Here is a 13,169-nt window from a genome sequence, read left to right as displayed (position 1 = left end):
GAGTCAGGTAGAGCATTCCAGGCATTGACCACTCTGTTGCTGAAGTCGCATTTTCTGCAATCAAGTTTGGAGTGGTTTATGTTGAGTTTGTATCGATTGTTTGCCTGTGTATTATTTAGGTTGAAGCTGAAGAGGTTTTTGACAGGTAAGACTTTGCAACAGATAATTTTCTGTACTACGCTTAGGTCAGACCATAAGCGGCAGTTCTAGGTCAGTGATGTTGAACGTTTTTCTGCTTGGGTACCAAAAGGGCGCATGTGTGCATGATAGCCTATGTGTGCATGCCCACACCCATAATGCAATGCCCTTCCCCTGCACATGCGTGCACAATCCCCCCCCATGCTCCAAACATGGCAACCTTAAGACAGACTCACTGGGGAATTCTGGGAGTTGGAGTCCACCAATCACAGTTGTCAAACTTGGACACCCCTGTTCTTGACAGAAAAGGGAAAAAAAATCCCCCTCTTTTACACCTAAAGAGCTTTGCTTTCTGTACTCTGCCACCTTTGTCCAACAGCATAATAAAGAAAATGGTCAGTCTATTCAAATGCAGGTGTACAACAGCTGTTGTGTGACACAATGGCTGCTGGATTCTGGGCCACAATTTCCTCTTTCTGCACACCTGGGGATCTCAGGGTTCATTGAGCCAAATACAGTCCATCTGTTGTGCCTCAAGACTCAAGAGAAAAAGGAGAAATCTTCTTTTTCACCTGCTAATCAAAAAAAAGCCAAAAATAAGTTGACTGTTAAGGGCAATGAGATTTGCACAGGCTTGTGAAGTGGATTAGAGAATGGGGGTATGAGCATTTATAATCGCACATTTGTTCCTGTAAAATCCTGGATTCTAATAAACTTTTTGTCCAGAAAATATCCAGACATTTCAGAATACCTCAGGGGTGGGTTGCTCCTGGCATTACTGCTGGTTCGGTGTGCACAAAATATTTGCAAACCGGTCCGAACCGGTAGGAACCCATCACTGGTGTACCTGCTCTTAAATATAGCTAGCTATAGTATTTGTAACTGGATGTATACCATATATATCATATGAATCCCTACATTGTCCTGTTTTTGGGCACCCTGGTGTCCAATAAATTCTCTAGGTACTCAATCATTACAACTAAGTGCCTTCTTGGAGACTGGGAATTGTATTTTAGCAATACCACTGCTTATAACAAGAATGGCCACAATGTACTGTACACAGTTAGCACCCACCCCTCTCATGGAAGAATGAAATATTTTGGGAAATAGCAAAAAGAGGCAGAATATTATATTTCCCTAAATATCATCAATATGCGGACAATACTCAATTGTATCTGTCCACCCCGTGCCAACTCAGCGAAGTAGTGGAAGTGATGTGCCAATGCCTGGAGGCTGTCAGGGTCTGGATGGGAGCGAACAAGCTTGCACTCAATCCAGACAAGACCGAGTGGCTATTGATGCTGCCTCCCAAGGTTAGTCCAGACATTCCACCTCTTAGCCTGGGGAGTGAAATTATACACCCCTCAGAGAAGGCCCGCAATTTGGGTGTCCTCCTGGACCCACAGCTGATGTTAGAGCACCATCTGTCGGCTGTGACCAGGGGGCTTTTGCCCAGGTTCGCCTGGTGCACCAGTTGCGGCCCTACCTGGACTGGGAGGCACTTCGAATAGTCACTCATGCCCTCATCACCTCAAGATTGGATTACTGTAACGCGCTCTACATGGGGCTGCCCCTGAAGAGTGTTCGAAGACTACAGTTGGTCCAGAACGCAGCCGGGCGAGCGATATGAGGTGTACCTCATTACACCCATATTACACCTATCCTCCACGAGTTGCACTGCCTTCCTATTGGTCTCCGGACGTGCTTCAAGGTGCTAGTCGTTACTTTTAAAGCCCTTCATGGTTTAGGACCTGGCTACTTGAGAGACCGCCTCCTGCCACTTACCTCCCAATGACCAACAAGATCGCACAGGTTGGGCCTCCTCCAGGTGCTGTCAACCGGACAATGCCAGCTGGCGACTCCCCGGGGGAGGGCCTTCTCTGTTGCTGCGCCGGTCCTGTGAAACGACCTACCTGCAGAGATCCAGACCCTTACCACTCTCCCGGCCTTCCGTAAAGCCGTCAAGACCTGGCTGTTCCGGCAGGCCTGGGGCTGTTGATTGTTATCCAGCCCCGCTTAGATGGAATGGGTAATGTGAATCTTAATACTGTATTTTTATTTTTATTTCTATTTTTTAAATTTTAAATGTTTCTTGTCTGTTGTGAGCCGCCCAGAGTCCCTATGGGAGTGGGCGGCATACAAATTCTAATAAACTTGAAACTTGGGGAAAGATGCTCTTGGAAAGCAGCCCCCACCTTTGTGAATAGCCCTGCAGGACTGGGCCGGCATATCTACAAGACAAAAGGCCCTCAGCTCCAAGGTGATGGGATTAGCCCTCACTCAAGACCCAAACCAGGGCAAAGTCATTAAGACACAATATTTTAGGAATTGCCCAACACCCTTCCAGAACACAAGCTTCTTCATTCATCATCACCCAGCAAGCTCCAACAAAACCTGGGAACTCAGACAACCTCAGCTATGACCCCATATGGCCCGATAGGAGTCCGACTACAGCTAATAGAATACATTTCGTGCACAGGAACAGGAAGCTCAAGGGCAAGGCCCAAGAGAATGTATAAATAACCCTCATTCTCAACTCCATATGGTCAGCCGCCCATATGGACCTCAAACCCATGTTGTCCTGTTCATCAATAAACCATCTTTCCAATCAGCCTCCATGTTTCCAGTGTCTTTCTCCCCATTTGGAACTGAACCAGACAGATATTTCTTCCAACAGTACACAACAAGGATAGGTATTCCTTTAGAAGCAAAACATTCCATTGTTATCCAAAATCACCCTATATTCCAATTTGACATTAATATATATATATATATCTGTGTAGTGTCGATGAACTGCTGGGGGCTGAATGTTGCCCAACTAGGACTTGGGATTGCAAGTGATGGATGTAAACAATGTGAACAGTTAAGTAATATTAACATCACTATAGAATGTATAATTAAAACTTTGGGGAACTTCATACACTCTAAACTTGATTGTTTTCTTGCAGACCTTTCATTATCCAGCCAGGTCACATCATCAGTTCTAGAAGGGAGTGGGGTTTTCTCTTTGTTTATATACAAGTGGCTTGCTCTAACAGTGAGCTTTAACAGGCTTGCTCTAACAGTGAGCATTCCCACAAACACTGCACTGGTGGGTTCTGGATCCTGTTGCAAATGGTATGTTGCAATGGGGCTGGGTATCCACCATGTACATGAGTGCTGCGCATGCATGCCCACCCACTGCCCGCGACGCTCCAGCTGCTCGGCAGAGCATTGCGCAGACGCTGTACACTCCATGTGCATGCGCAAATGGCCAAATTGGGTCAAATACAGGTAAGAAGGGTGGATGGGTCCTCCGGAGCACCGTACTGGAATGGTACCTGGTGCTCCCAGCAGGCACTGGTACACCTGTACTGGGGCGTACTAGCCATAACCCATCACTGAAACACTGACAGGTCAAGTCACCATATTTAAACATAGAGCAAACCCCACTCCTTCTAGCACTGATGATATGACCTAGTTGGGTAACGAAAGCTCTGCAAGAAAACAACCAAGTTTAGACAGTATCAGGGTGAAACACCTACAAGAAAACAAGGACCCTAAAGTTTAACACTGAGCTACAAATATTATATTCTATTGATTGAAATTTTGTAAAAGACATATCTGTTTCCTATGAACTATTGAATTTGCTGACAATATTACATATTTTAAAAGAGTTGAGCTGTACAAAGCCTCACTGCTTCTAAAGACTGTCATTTCCTGCTGTCAAACGTGAGATTAATAGCTTCCTTGATCTCTCCGTTTCATTCATTGGAACCATAAAAAGCTTAACCCTCCATGCATCACAGCACTGAATAATGATCCTAAATGTCACTAAGGTTGCTTCTTCACATTTCATTTTTCCACTGTTCTTTTTCCCCAAGGGTCTATTTGTTTGTTTGTTTGTTTGGAAGGATGAGGAGGAATGGGAGATCTTAAATGTACACATTCAATTCTGAATTCATCCTTGAAAGTTGAATCCTTTCTCCTGAAATAGTGCATTTATAAAAAGAAGTAGAGCTTCTTTTAAGTTGGTGACCGTGGAAAAATCCATGTAGTTTTCTTCATGGGGATGCAAAATGGCTTATCATTGTCTTCTGTATATTTTTGTCACTTCTAGTTCAGGTCTACAGTCTTGATTTCCCTGGTAGTTTTTCAATCTTGTACAAATCAGACCAGGATAACAGACTTGGATGAGACCTTGGAGGTCTTATAATCCAATCCCCTGCTCAAACAGGATACCTTATACCATTTCAGATAAATGGTTGTTCAATCACTTGTTCAAAACCTCCCGTGATGGAGCACCCACAATTTATAGAGCCAAGTCGTTTCACTGATTAATTGTTCTAACTCTCAGGAAATTTCTCCTTATTCCTCGATTGGGTCTTTCCTTGATTAGTTTCCATCCATTGCTTCTTGTTCTGTCTTCAGGTGGTTTGGAGAATAGGTTGCCCTCCCCCTCTTCTTTGTGGCAGCCCCTTAGATATTGGAACACCACCAGGGGTGGGATTCAGCCGGTTCAGACCAGTTCGCGTGAACCAGTAGTTCCGGTGATCAGTTGGCCCTGCTCACCCGCCCCTGTGCTAGTCTGTCCTATATTTCCTTTGTTTGAAGCCGAGCTGATTGGCGTGGCAGAGCGGATTGCCGCAGCTCAGCTGTTTTACTCACTGGGCTGCAGTAGAAGGTAAGTTTTAGAGCTTTTTTTCAAATGAACTGCATGCATGTGGAGCGAACTGGTTATTGCATTGGTTGAATCCCACCCCTGAACACTACTATCATGTCACCCTTAGTTTTTCTTTTCATTAAAATATCGTATTTTTCAGAGTATAAGATGCATCTCCCCCCCTAAAAGAGGGTGAAAATTTGGGTGTGTCTTATATACTGAATGTAGCCACACCCACCCACTGGCCCCAACCCTTTGGCCTCTGCCTCCCAGCAATTTACCTCCTTGCAGCAAACGGGGAAAATGGGGCTTGCGGAGGCTGCAATAGGCTATAGCAATCCCTGCAGCCTGAAACAGCTAATGATTGGGAGGCCCATGCTGAAATTGAAAGTGAAACTTGCTGTTTGCTCAATGAGATAAATTGCTGGGAGGCAGAGGCAGATTTTTTTTTCTTGTGCTAATCAGGCTATTTGCTGTCTATAGAATGTTCAAATTATTAGACTTATTTTTTTAAGACTGCTTTATTATTGTTTTAGACAGCTTAACAAAATGAAGAAGCTTTTTAAAATAAACGCTTGATCTGAAGAGACCCAGTGCTATTGTACCTTCTTTTAAATAGCAGAGATTAACTATACTTCCAGAAAGCACATCAATTTTAACAGTATCTGTTCAAGTATAGTCTGAAATGTAACACTACAAGCAGTGTATATTGTCTGTACTGTTCGCTGTTTATTGCAAGGAGGCAAATTGCTGGGAGGCAGAGTCAGATGTTTTCCCCTTGTTTTTCTCCCCAAAAGCTAGGTGCATCTTATACTTTGGAGCATCTTATACTCCGAAAAATACAGTAGACATAATCTGGTTGGTTTGGTCTGAACAAAATCTGCCAGGTATTGCTACCTGTTGTGTTTATATTAGGGTGTGTAGAGATTTGATGGGGTGTTTTGCTTCCATACACTTTCACATGGGTACAACCCTTTGAAGCTACTTTGCACAGAAACATAATACCCCCAACTCCTATTTCTAAAATTAACCAAAATAGCTGTTTTTTCATTTTGTGTTTCTCCAAGGCCTTTTGACGCAGCTCAGAAGTTACATATTTGGTTCTGGCAAGTCCAAGATGCCTTTTCTCAATTATCTACCAAATCTTTTAAATGGTAATGTAGATCAGGGAATACACCAGCCCTTCTTTTCCAGCAGCTATTCTTCCAGCTAAAATGCTTGGTCTGAGTCCCTACCAAGATTATACTTAATTTTAAACGTAAACAGTGAAATGCATTTCATTCTTAATATTTATTTTGCCACGACGCTCCCTCCTCAAAGTATTTTATTTGCTAAAAGCTAGATGTATTATTTTTTTTAAAAATATGGCAAGCAGTCAACGTAAACAATGTAAAACAGGCTATAATGCTCAAGGTGTTCAAATAAATTTTTATAACTTTGTCACTTGGAGCATCATTAGCCATTTATTACTTTTCTCTTACCAGATAATTAGGAGACAGAAAGTAGACAGAGAGGAGTATATAAGGAAATAAATGGCCTTCATAGAGGCTTAAATGCCAAAGGGAGGCATGACATAACTACAACCTTGTTTTATCACTGCTAAGAGTCCTTTCTTTGCCCTTAGTGGTGTGCTATTAACCGGTACGAGGAAAGGAAATTAACAGGAAATGCATCCTTAAGAAACAACAGAAAACAGTTGATTAGGTTAGAGGCTTCCTTCTCTCTCATGTCTTTAAACTATATTCAAAAGTATAGGCTGCTTCATATTGGAGACAGTTTTTAATTACCCAGTAGAGCCATAATTATTTCTTTTCTTAAAGGAAGATCCAAGATGTTTTTGTTGCCTGTTATTAAAAAAATGCTATTTAGAACATAGAATAATAAAATTGGAAGGGATTTTGGAGGTCTTCTAGTCCAACTGCCTGCTCAAGCAGGAAATCTCCCCTACTCCATCTTCAAAAGTTGATTTGCTGCCTACCTATTATGTACCCTTATGTCAGGTTACCAACTACCTAATGTACCATGTAATCATTCAGAGTCACTGGGAGTTAAGCAGTGTATACATTTAATAAATTACTATGTTTGGTCACATAGATGTTTAGCTGGATTTGGTATGTTGGTCCACCTATTGAATCCTTCCCAAGGACCTGGGATAAGATTCATCTTCCTCTTCCTTCTCTTCCTCCTCCTCCTCCTCCTCCTCCTCCTCCTCCTCCTCCTCCTCCTCCACCACCACCACCACCACCACCACCACCACCTCCCCTCCCCTCCTCCTCCTCCTCCTTTCTTCTTCCTCGCCCTCATCATTTTCTATTGTCTATCCCCTGCAGGATGAAGACCTCTTCTGTATGTTTCCAACCAATGTGGTCCTGAGCTTTCTTTCCAATTGGGCGTACAATACTTGCTGGTGTCATTGATCCATCTTGTTTTAAGTCTCTTTCATGGATTCTTTTTATCAAGGGGGATCCATTCTATGACTACCTTGATCCACCAGCCATCAGTTGTTCTTGCTATGTGACCAGTCCATTTCCATTTCAATTCTTTAGCTCTCTTGATGATATTGTATACTTTTGTTTGTTCTCTAATTCATGTGCTATTTAATAATATTAAATATATTGTCACAGGATGTAAAGCTGTTCCAAGTAAAGCGGCCTTTTGCAGTTGACTGATGGTGACTTTATCAATGCCTATGTTGTTCAAGTGATACTCCACATGTTTTGGGATTGTACCAAGACAAGTATTACTATCGGTACCGTCTTTGCTTTCTTTTGCCACAGTTGTTCTACTTCCATTTGCAGGTCTCTCTATTTCTGATCGTCCTCTTCTTCCTTCATAGAATAACATCTGGCTTCTTACACCTGATGATTCCTAAATAGGATAAAATTGATAACATTATGTTTTCAAATACATTTATTAGCAATGTGTGGTTTTATAAGAGGTATTAGTACTTCATGTGATCTTATATCTTAATATTTTATTATATGCCTCTGTTTATATACCCCAGGATTGTATTAGCTTTTTTGACTGCTCCTGCACACTGCTGGCTCATGTTCAAGTGATCATCTACTAGGACTCCAAGGTCCCTCTCAAAGTTACTGTTTTTGAGCCAGGTCTTGCTTAATCTCTTTGATTTTTCCTGCCTAAATGTAAAACTTTGCTTTTCTCCACATTGAAATTCATTTTAAACACCGTCATCATCTGCTATTATTCTTGAAGCAACTACTGGTTGGTAGGATCATTGGTTTTTTGCATTTAGGTAATTGTATGCATCATTGTTTCTTCCCATCGGGTTGGCCCTTTTTCTGTCTGTGTGCACTGACAACATGCACTGAAAAGCTCAGAACAGGCTGCAATCAATTCAGCCTAGATCAGGTGTGTCCAACCCATGGCTCTCAGGCCACATGCAGCCCCGGAAAGCTGAGTAATGCCGCCCCATAAAATTGTAAACTTTTAATATTATTATGTGATTAATTACTGTATTTTTCCAAGTATAAGAAGCACTCCCCCCAAAAAAAGAGGGTGAAAATCTGGGTGCATCTTATACACTGAATACAGCATTTTAGTCTCCCCAAACCCAACCCTCTTCACAAAAATGGAAATGCAGAGGGTTTGGGAGGCCTGCAAAGTGCTCCTGGAGGCTGGGGAGGGCAAAAGCAAGCACAAAAAATGAGATGTGCAGAGGGTTTGGGAGGCCTGAAGAGTGTAAAAACTTTTTAAAAAATTTACCTCTTCAAAATCTTGGTGTGTCTTATACTCTGGTGCGTCTTTTACTCCCAAAAATACGGTATATTAATGTATTTTATATGTGGCCCAAGAAAATTCCTTTCTCACTCATTGTGGCCCAAGCAAGCCAAAAGGTTGGACACCCATGGTCTAGGTCAGTGATCCGCAGACCCTAAGGGGGTTGTGATGTCATCCTCCTTTGAAGGTTTGAAGAAATATTATGATTTAAATCTGGAATTAAGTCTTGGTGGTCCATGGCCACAAAAGGTATTTAAAGGAGGTCTGTGGCAGGGGTGGCATCCTACCAAATTTAACAACAGGTTTGCTGAGCGCATACTTTGCATGCATGTATCCCTGGCGTCAGCGGCAGGATTCAATTTTTTTTTTACTGGTTCTATGGCTAGGTGGTTCTGTGGCTTGGTGGGCGTGGTATGGTGGGCATGGATTGGTGAGCGTGGCAGAGGAAGGATACTGTAAAATCTCCATTCCCTCCCCACTCCAGGGGAAGGCAATTGCAAATCCCCATTTCCTCCCGATCAACTGGGACTCAGGAGGCAGAGAATAGATGGAGGCGGGGGCCAGTCCGAGGTGGTATTTACTGGTTCTCTGAACTACTCAAAATTTCCACTATCGGTTCTCCAGAACTTGTCAGAACCTGCTTAATATCAACTCTGCCTGATGTGTGCTGTGCGCGAAAGCACAGTCCGCGGGAAAACAGCTGAGACACAGCAATCCACTCTGCTGTGACGATCAGCTGGGCTAAAAACAAGGAAATATAGGTAAATATAACCCAGGGGTGGATGGGTTGGTGCACCTGAAGGTCAAAGTAAACCGATTCACTCTCAGCAGATCTTAGAGGCTACCAGTACGCCTGAACCGGGCGGAACCAGTAGAATCCCACCCCTGGTCTGTGGTGAAGAAAAGGTTGAGAACCACTGGTCTAGATTATATCATCAAAAGTATTTTCTTCTGTCTACTGCCACTTTCTATCTATTTGCCAACATTTTCTTGCATATATTTACCTGTCCTTTCCTCTCTAAACCCTGCTTGTCAGTTTAGAAATTGATAAATACGTTGATTTCAAGCCCAGAGTTCCTCAGTCAATGTGTTGGAGAATTAAAAGTCCAAACATCTTAAAGCTGCCGTACAAAAGTTGCTCTATGCCGATATTTTAATCGAAAATATCCAAGGTTACCTGATGGTTGGCGTGCCCTTTTCTGCACCATGCCTCCACGTTTAGAACTGGAAGATTTATTTGATAGTTTCCTTGTTATGCTTTGCTTAAGACTTACAAGCTCAGCATACTTCAGGGGAAAAAAACAGAACTGCAATCTCAACTCAGTTATTTGATTGATGGATTGGCTGCCTAGTCCAACTTTAGGACTTTAGGCTACCTGTGTTTTGTTTTTGGCAAAGATATTGTGTCCTTTAACTACTGTGAACCCGCCATCCTAGGCCCAATGTTTGGGAAGCCAGTCTTTGCCTGTCACAAGCCAGGACAAAGGGTGAGTGATGGAGGAGCAACACCTCCTTAAAAAACCTTGGTCCAGCTGGCCCGGCTGGTAGCACCTCATATGGGCCCCTTTCCAGGGTTACAGTTTGAAGGCAGAAGAGGGCTCTACGCCCCAATGGCAGATAAAGCGGCAGAACCATCTTCTAGGACAGTGATGACGAATCTTTTTTGACTCGTGTGCCAAAAGTGGAGTGCAGAGGGGTCGTGCATGGGCGTGCCACACATGCACATGCTTCCTCGCTCTGCATGCATGTGTGCACAACCAGCGCTCCCCCCACACTTTTAGCACTCTTTTTTTGCTCTCCCCAGGCTCCAGAAGCTTTCTATGAGCCTGAGTAGGGCAGAAAACAGCCTCCCCGCATCCCTAGAGACCCTCCAGAGACTTCAGGAAACTTCCAGTTTGCTCATAGGGCTGTTTTTTTCGCCTTTCGGAGCCTTCAAGGAAGCCTCCTGAAGGCTCCAGAGGGTGAAAAACTGCCCTACAAGCAAACTGGAAGTCGTTCCTGAATTTCTGGTTTGCCCGTAGGGCTGGTTTTTGCCCTGAAGCCTCCGGAGGGCAGAAAATGGCCTCAAAAGAAGGCAAAAGTCAGCTGGCCAGCTCGCGCATGTGGCGCTGGAGCTGACAAAGCAACGGCTCGCATGCCCTGACAAATGGCTCCGCGTGCCAGCTGTGGCATGCACGCATAGGTTTTGTCATCACAGTTCTAGGAGAAGGGAAACTCTGATTACAAACCTCTACTGCTTTGTGGCTATATCCACTACTGGAACAGGCTTCAGGAGTCAACCTCGAGGCAAAATCTGGAGCCGGAATCCTGGAAGCTGTTTGTGACTGTGTACAACCACGTTCTTGTAACTCCTGTGACACAGCTGGAACCAATCATATGGGCTTTGCCTTTCCATTGGACTATTTCCGCGACGTGGAGAGGGGGGATCTGCTGCTTGGGTAACGGTCTATCCTCCATATTAATCTATCCGGTCTCGTGCTGGAGAGGATGCTCCAGCTTTGACCTCTTTCCAGAGCACGATACCATGGTCTTTTTGAGACTGATGGATGCCAATGCAAATACTACTGCACTCCTGTATCCTGCAGATATATTAAGCCAATTCTTTAATGCTCCAGTTAATTCCACATTCACTATACCTGATTTGCATTTCCCCCCTCCCACTTAAAGACATAACAACTAAGAAGCACTTGCCTATTGTTCCATATGTTGCTCAGCATTGGCAGTCTCTTGCAGCTCCTGTGAACCTGATTCTGAAGACGGTTCAGGGTTAGCTGTGAGCAGGACTGCTTGCTTCATAAGTGGAGTTTGACATTGTGAGCATCTGGAGCCCGTCAAACAGACTACCACATAAAAAACCTGTAATGGCTTCTGTTCACAAGCAATTGAGGAATTGCTTTGCTCCATTAGGTGGCATGGTGCTCCAATTTATATGGGGTAGACTTCTATGTAAGATGTCACGAAGCTGATGAACCATGAAAAGGGAGATGTGAGATTCTTGTCTGTTAGCATTAAAACAGACAGCTCCGCTGTTTATCTTATTCCTTGTGAAGGAGGAATGCTTTTCAAAGTTTAAATTACAGCAATTATTTCTAAAGCTCTAATTAGTACGTACGGGTAGTCCTCGATCTGTGACATTTAAATCCAATAAACAGAAACAAACAGACCGCAAATGCGACCAAAATTTATGTTGTTATGTGTAACATGTGTTAAGCGAGTTTTGCCCCATTTTACAACCTTCCTTCCCGCAACTGTTAAGTGAATCACAGCAGTTGTTAAGTTAGTAACCTGGTTTACTGTGAAGGAAGTGAAGGAAGTGAAGTGAATCTGGCTTCCCCATTGACTTTGCTAGTGAGAAAGTCGCAAAAGGTGATCAGAATAGAATAGAATAGAGCTGGAAAGGACCTCAGAGGTCTTCTAATCCAGCCCCCTGCACAAGCAGGAGACCGTATACCATTTCTGATAGGTGGCTGTCCAGTCTTTTCTTGAACAACCTCCAGTGATGAAGCACCCACAACTTCTGAGGGCGAGCAGTTCCACTGGTTAATTGTTTTCACAGTTAAGAAGTTTCTCCTTAATTCCTTGATGCTTCTCTCCTTGATTAATTTCCATTCATTGTTTCTTGTCCTGCTTTCTGGTGCTTTGTAGAATAATTTGGCCTCCTCTTCTTTGTGGCAGCCTCCCAAATACTGGAATACTACTACCATGTCGCCCCTAATTCTTTTCTTTAGCCAAACCCAAATCCTTCTTAAATATGTTTTAGTCTCTAGACCTTTGATCACAGATCTTGGGACACAGCAATGGTCATAAATATGAACCAGCTGCCAAGAGTCTGAATGTTGATCACGTGATTATGGGAATCGGTGGTGGGTTCCGGACCCCATTTCAACCGTATCGGGGCGTGCAACGGGGCCCGGCGTCCACCACATGAATGCGTGCAGCACGCATGCACATGCACGCAGCACCTCTTCTGACACCTCCATGAGCTTTTGCGATGCTTCAGCTGCTCAGCGGAGCATCGCGCAGGCGCCATATGTTCCATGCTCATGCACAGAAGCACCAAAGAGCTCAAATACAGGTAAGGAGCTCGGGTGGGCAAGTGGGCCCTCCAGAGCACCGTACTGGAATGGTACCTGATGCTCCAGGTAGGCACCGGTATGCCCGTACCAGGGGCGTACCGCCTGCAATCCACCACTGATGGGGATGCTACAAAGGTTGTAACTGAAAAACAGTTTGTAGCTTTGAATGGTCACTTAATGAACTGTTGTAAGTCAAGAACTATCTGTACATATTTTATATACATTCATCTCCACCTTTTCTTTTTTGATGATATACTTTTTCTGAACAATCGGATGGATGAAGGATTTTGAAGCAAAATGTAACTCCTGAGTGGAATCTAGAGGAGGACTATTTCTTGATGCAACATTTGGGCGTTGTATTCAAAATGTTTTGCATCAAAGCAGTGATCTGTTTCCCATCATTGTCATGGGTTCCAAAAATATTTCCAATGAAAGATTGAGACTTCATCTAGTGATCTTTGGAGGCATTGCTCCTTTTTGTTTTGGAAATATTTTCTAACTATCCTTTCACCCAGTCCCAAATAATTTATGAAATGAATTAAACGGTCAAAACGTAAATAGAAAACAATTCA

This window comes from Thamnophis elegans, chromosome 8 (assembly GCF_009769535.1).
Source record: "Thamnophis elegans isolate rThaEle1 chromosome 8, rThaEle1.pri, whole genome shotgun sequence".
Lineage (NCBI taxonomy): Eukaryota > Metazoa > Chordata > Lepidosauria > Squamata > Colubridae > Thamnophis > Thamnophis elegans.
This window is presented reverse-complemented; position numbering follows the sequence as displayed.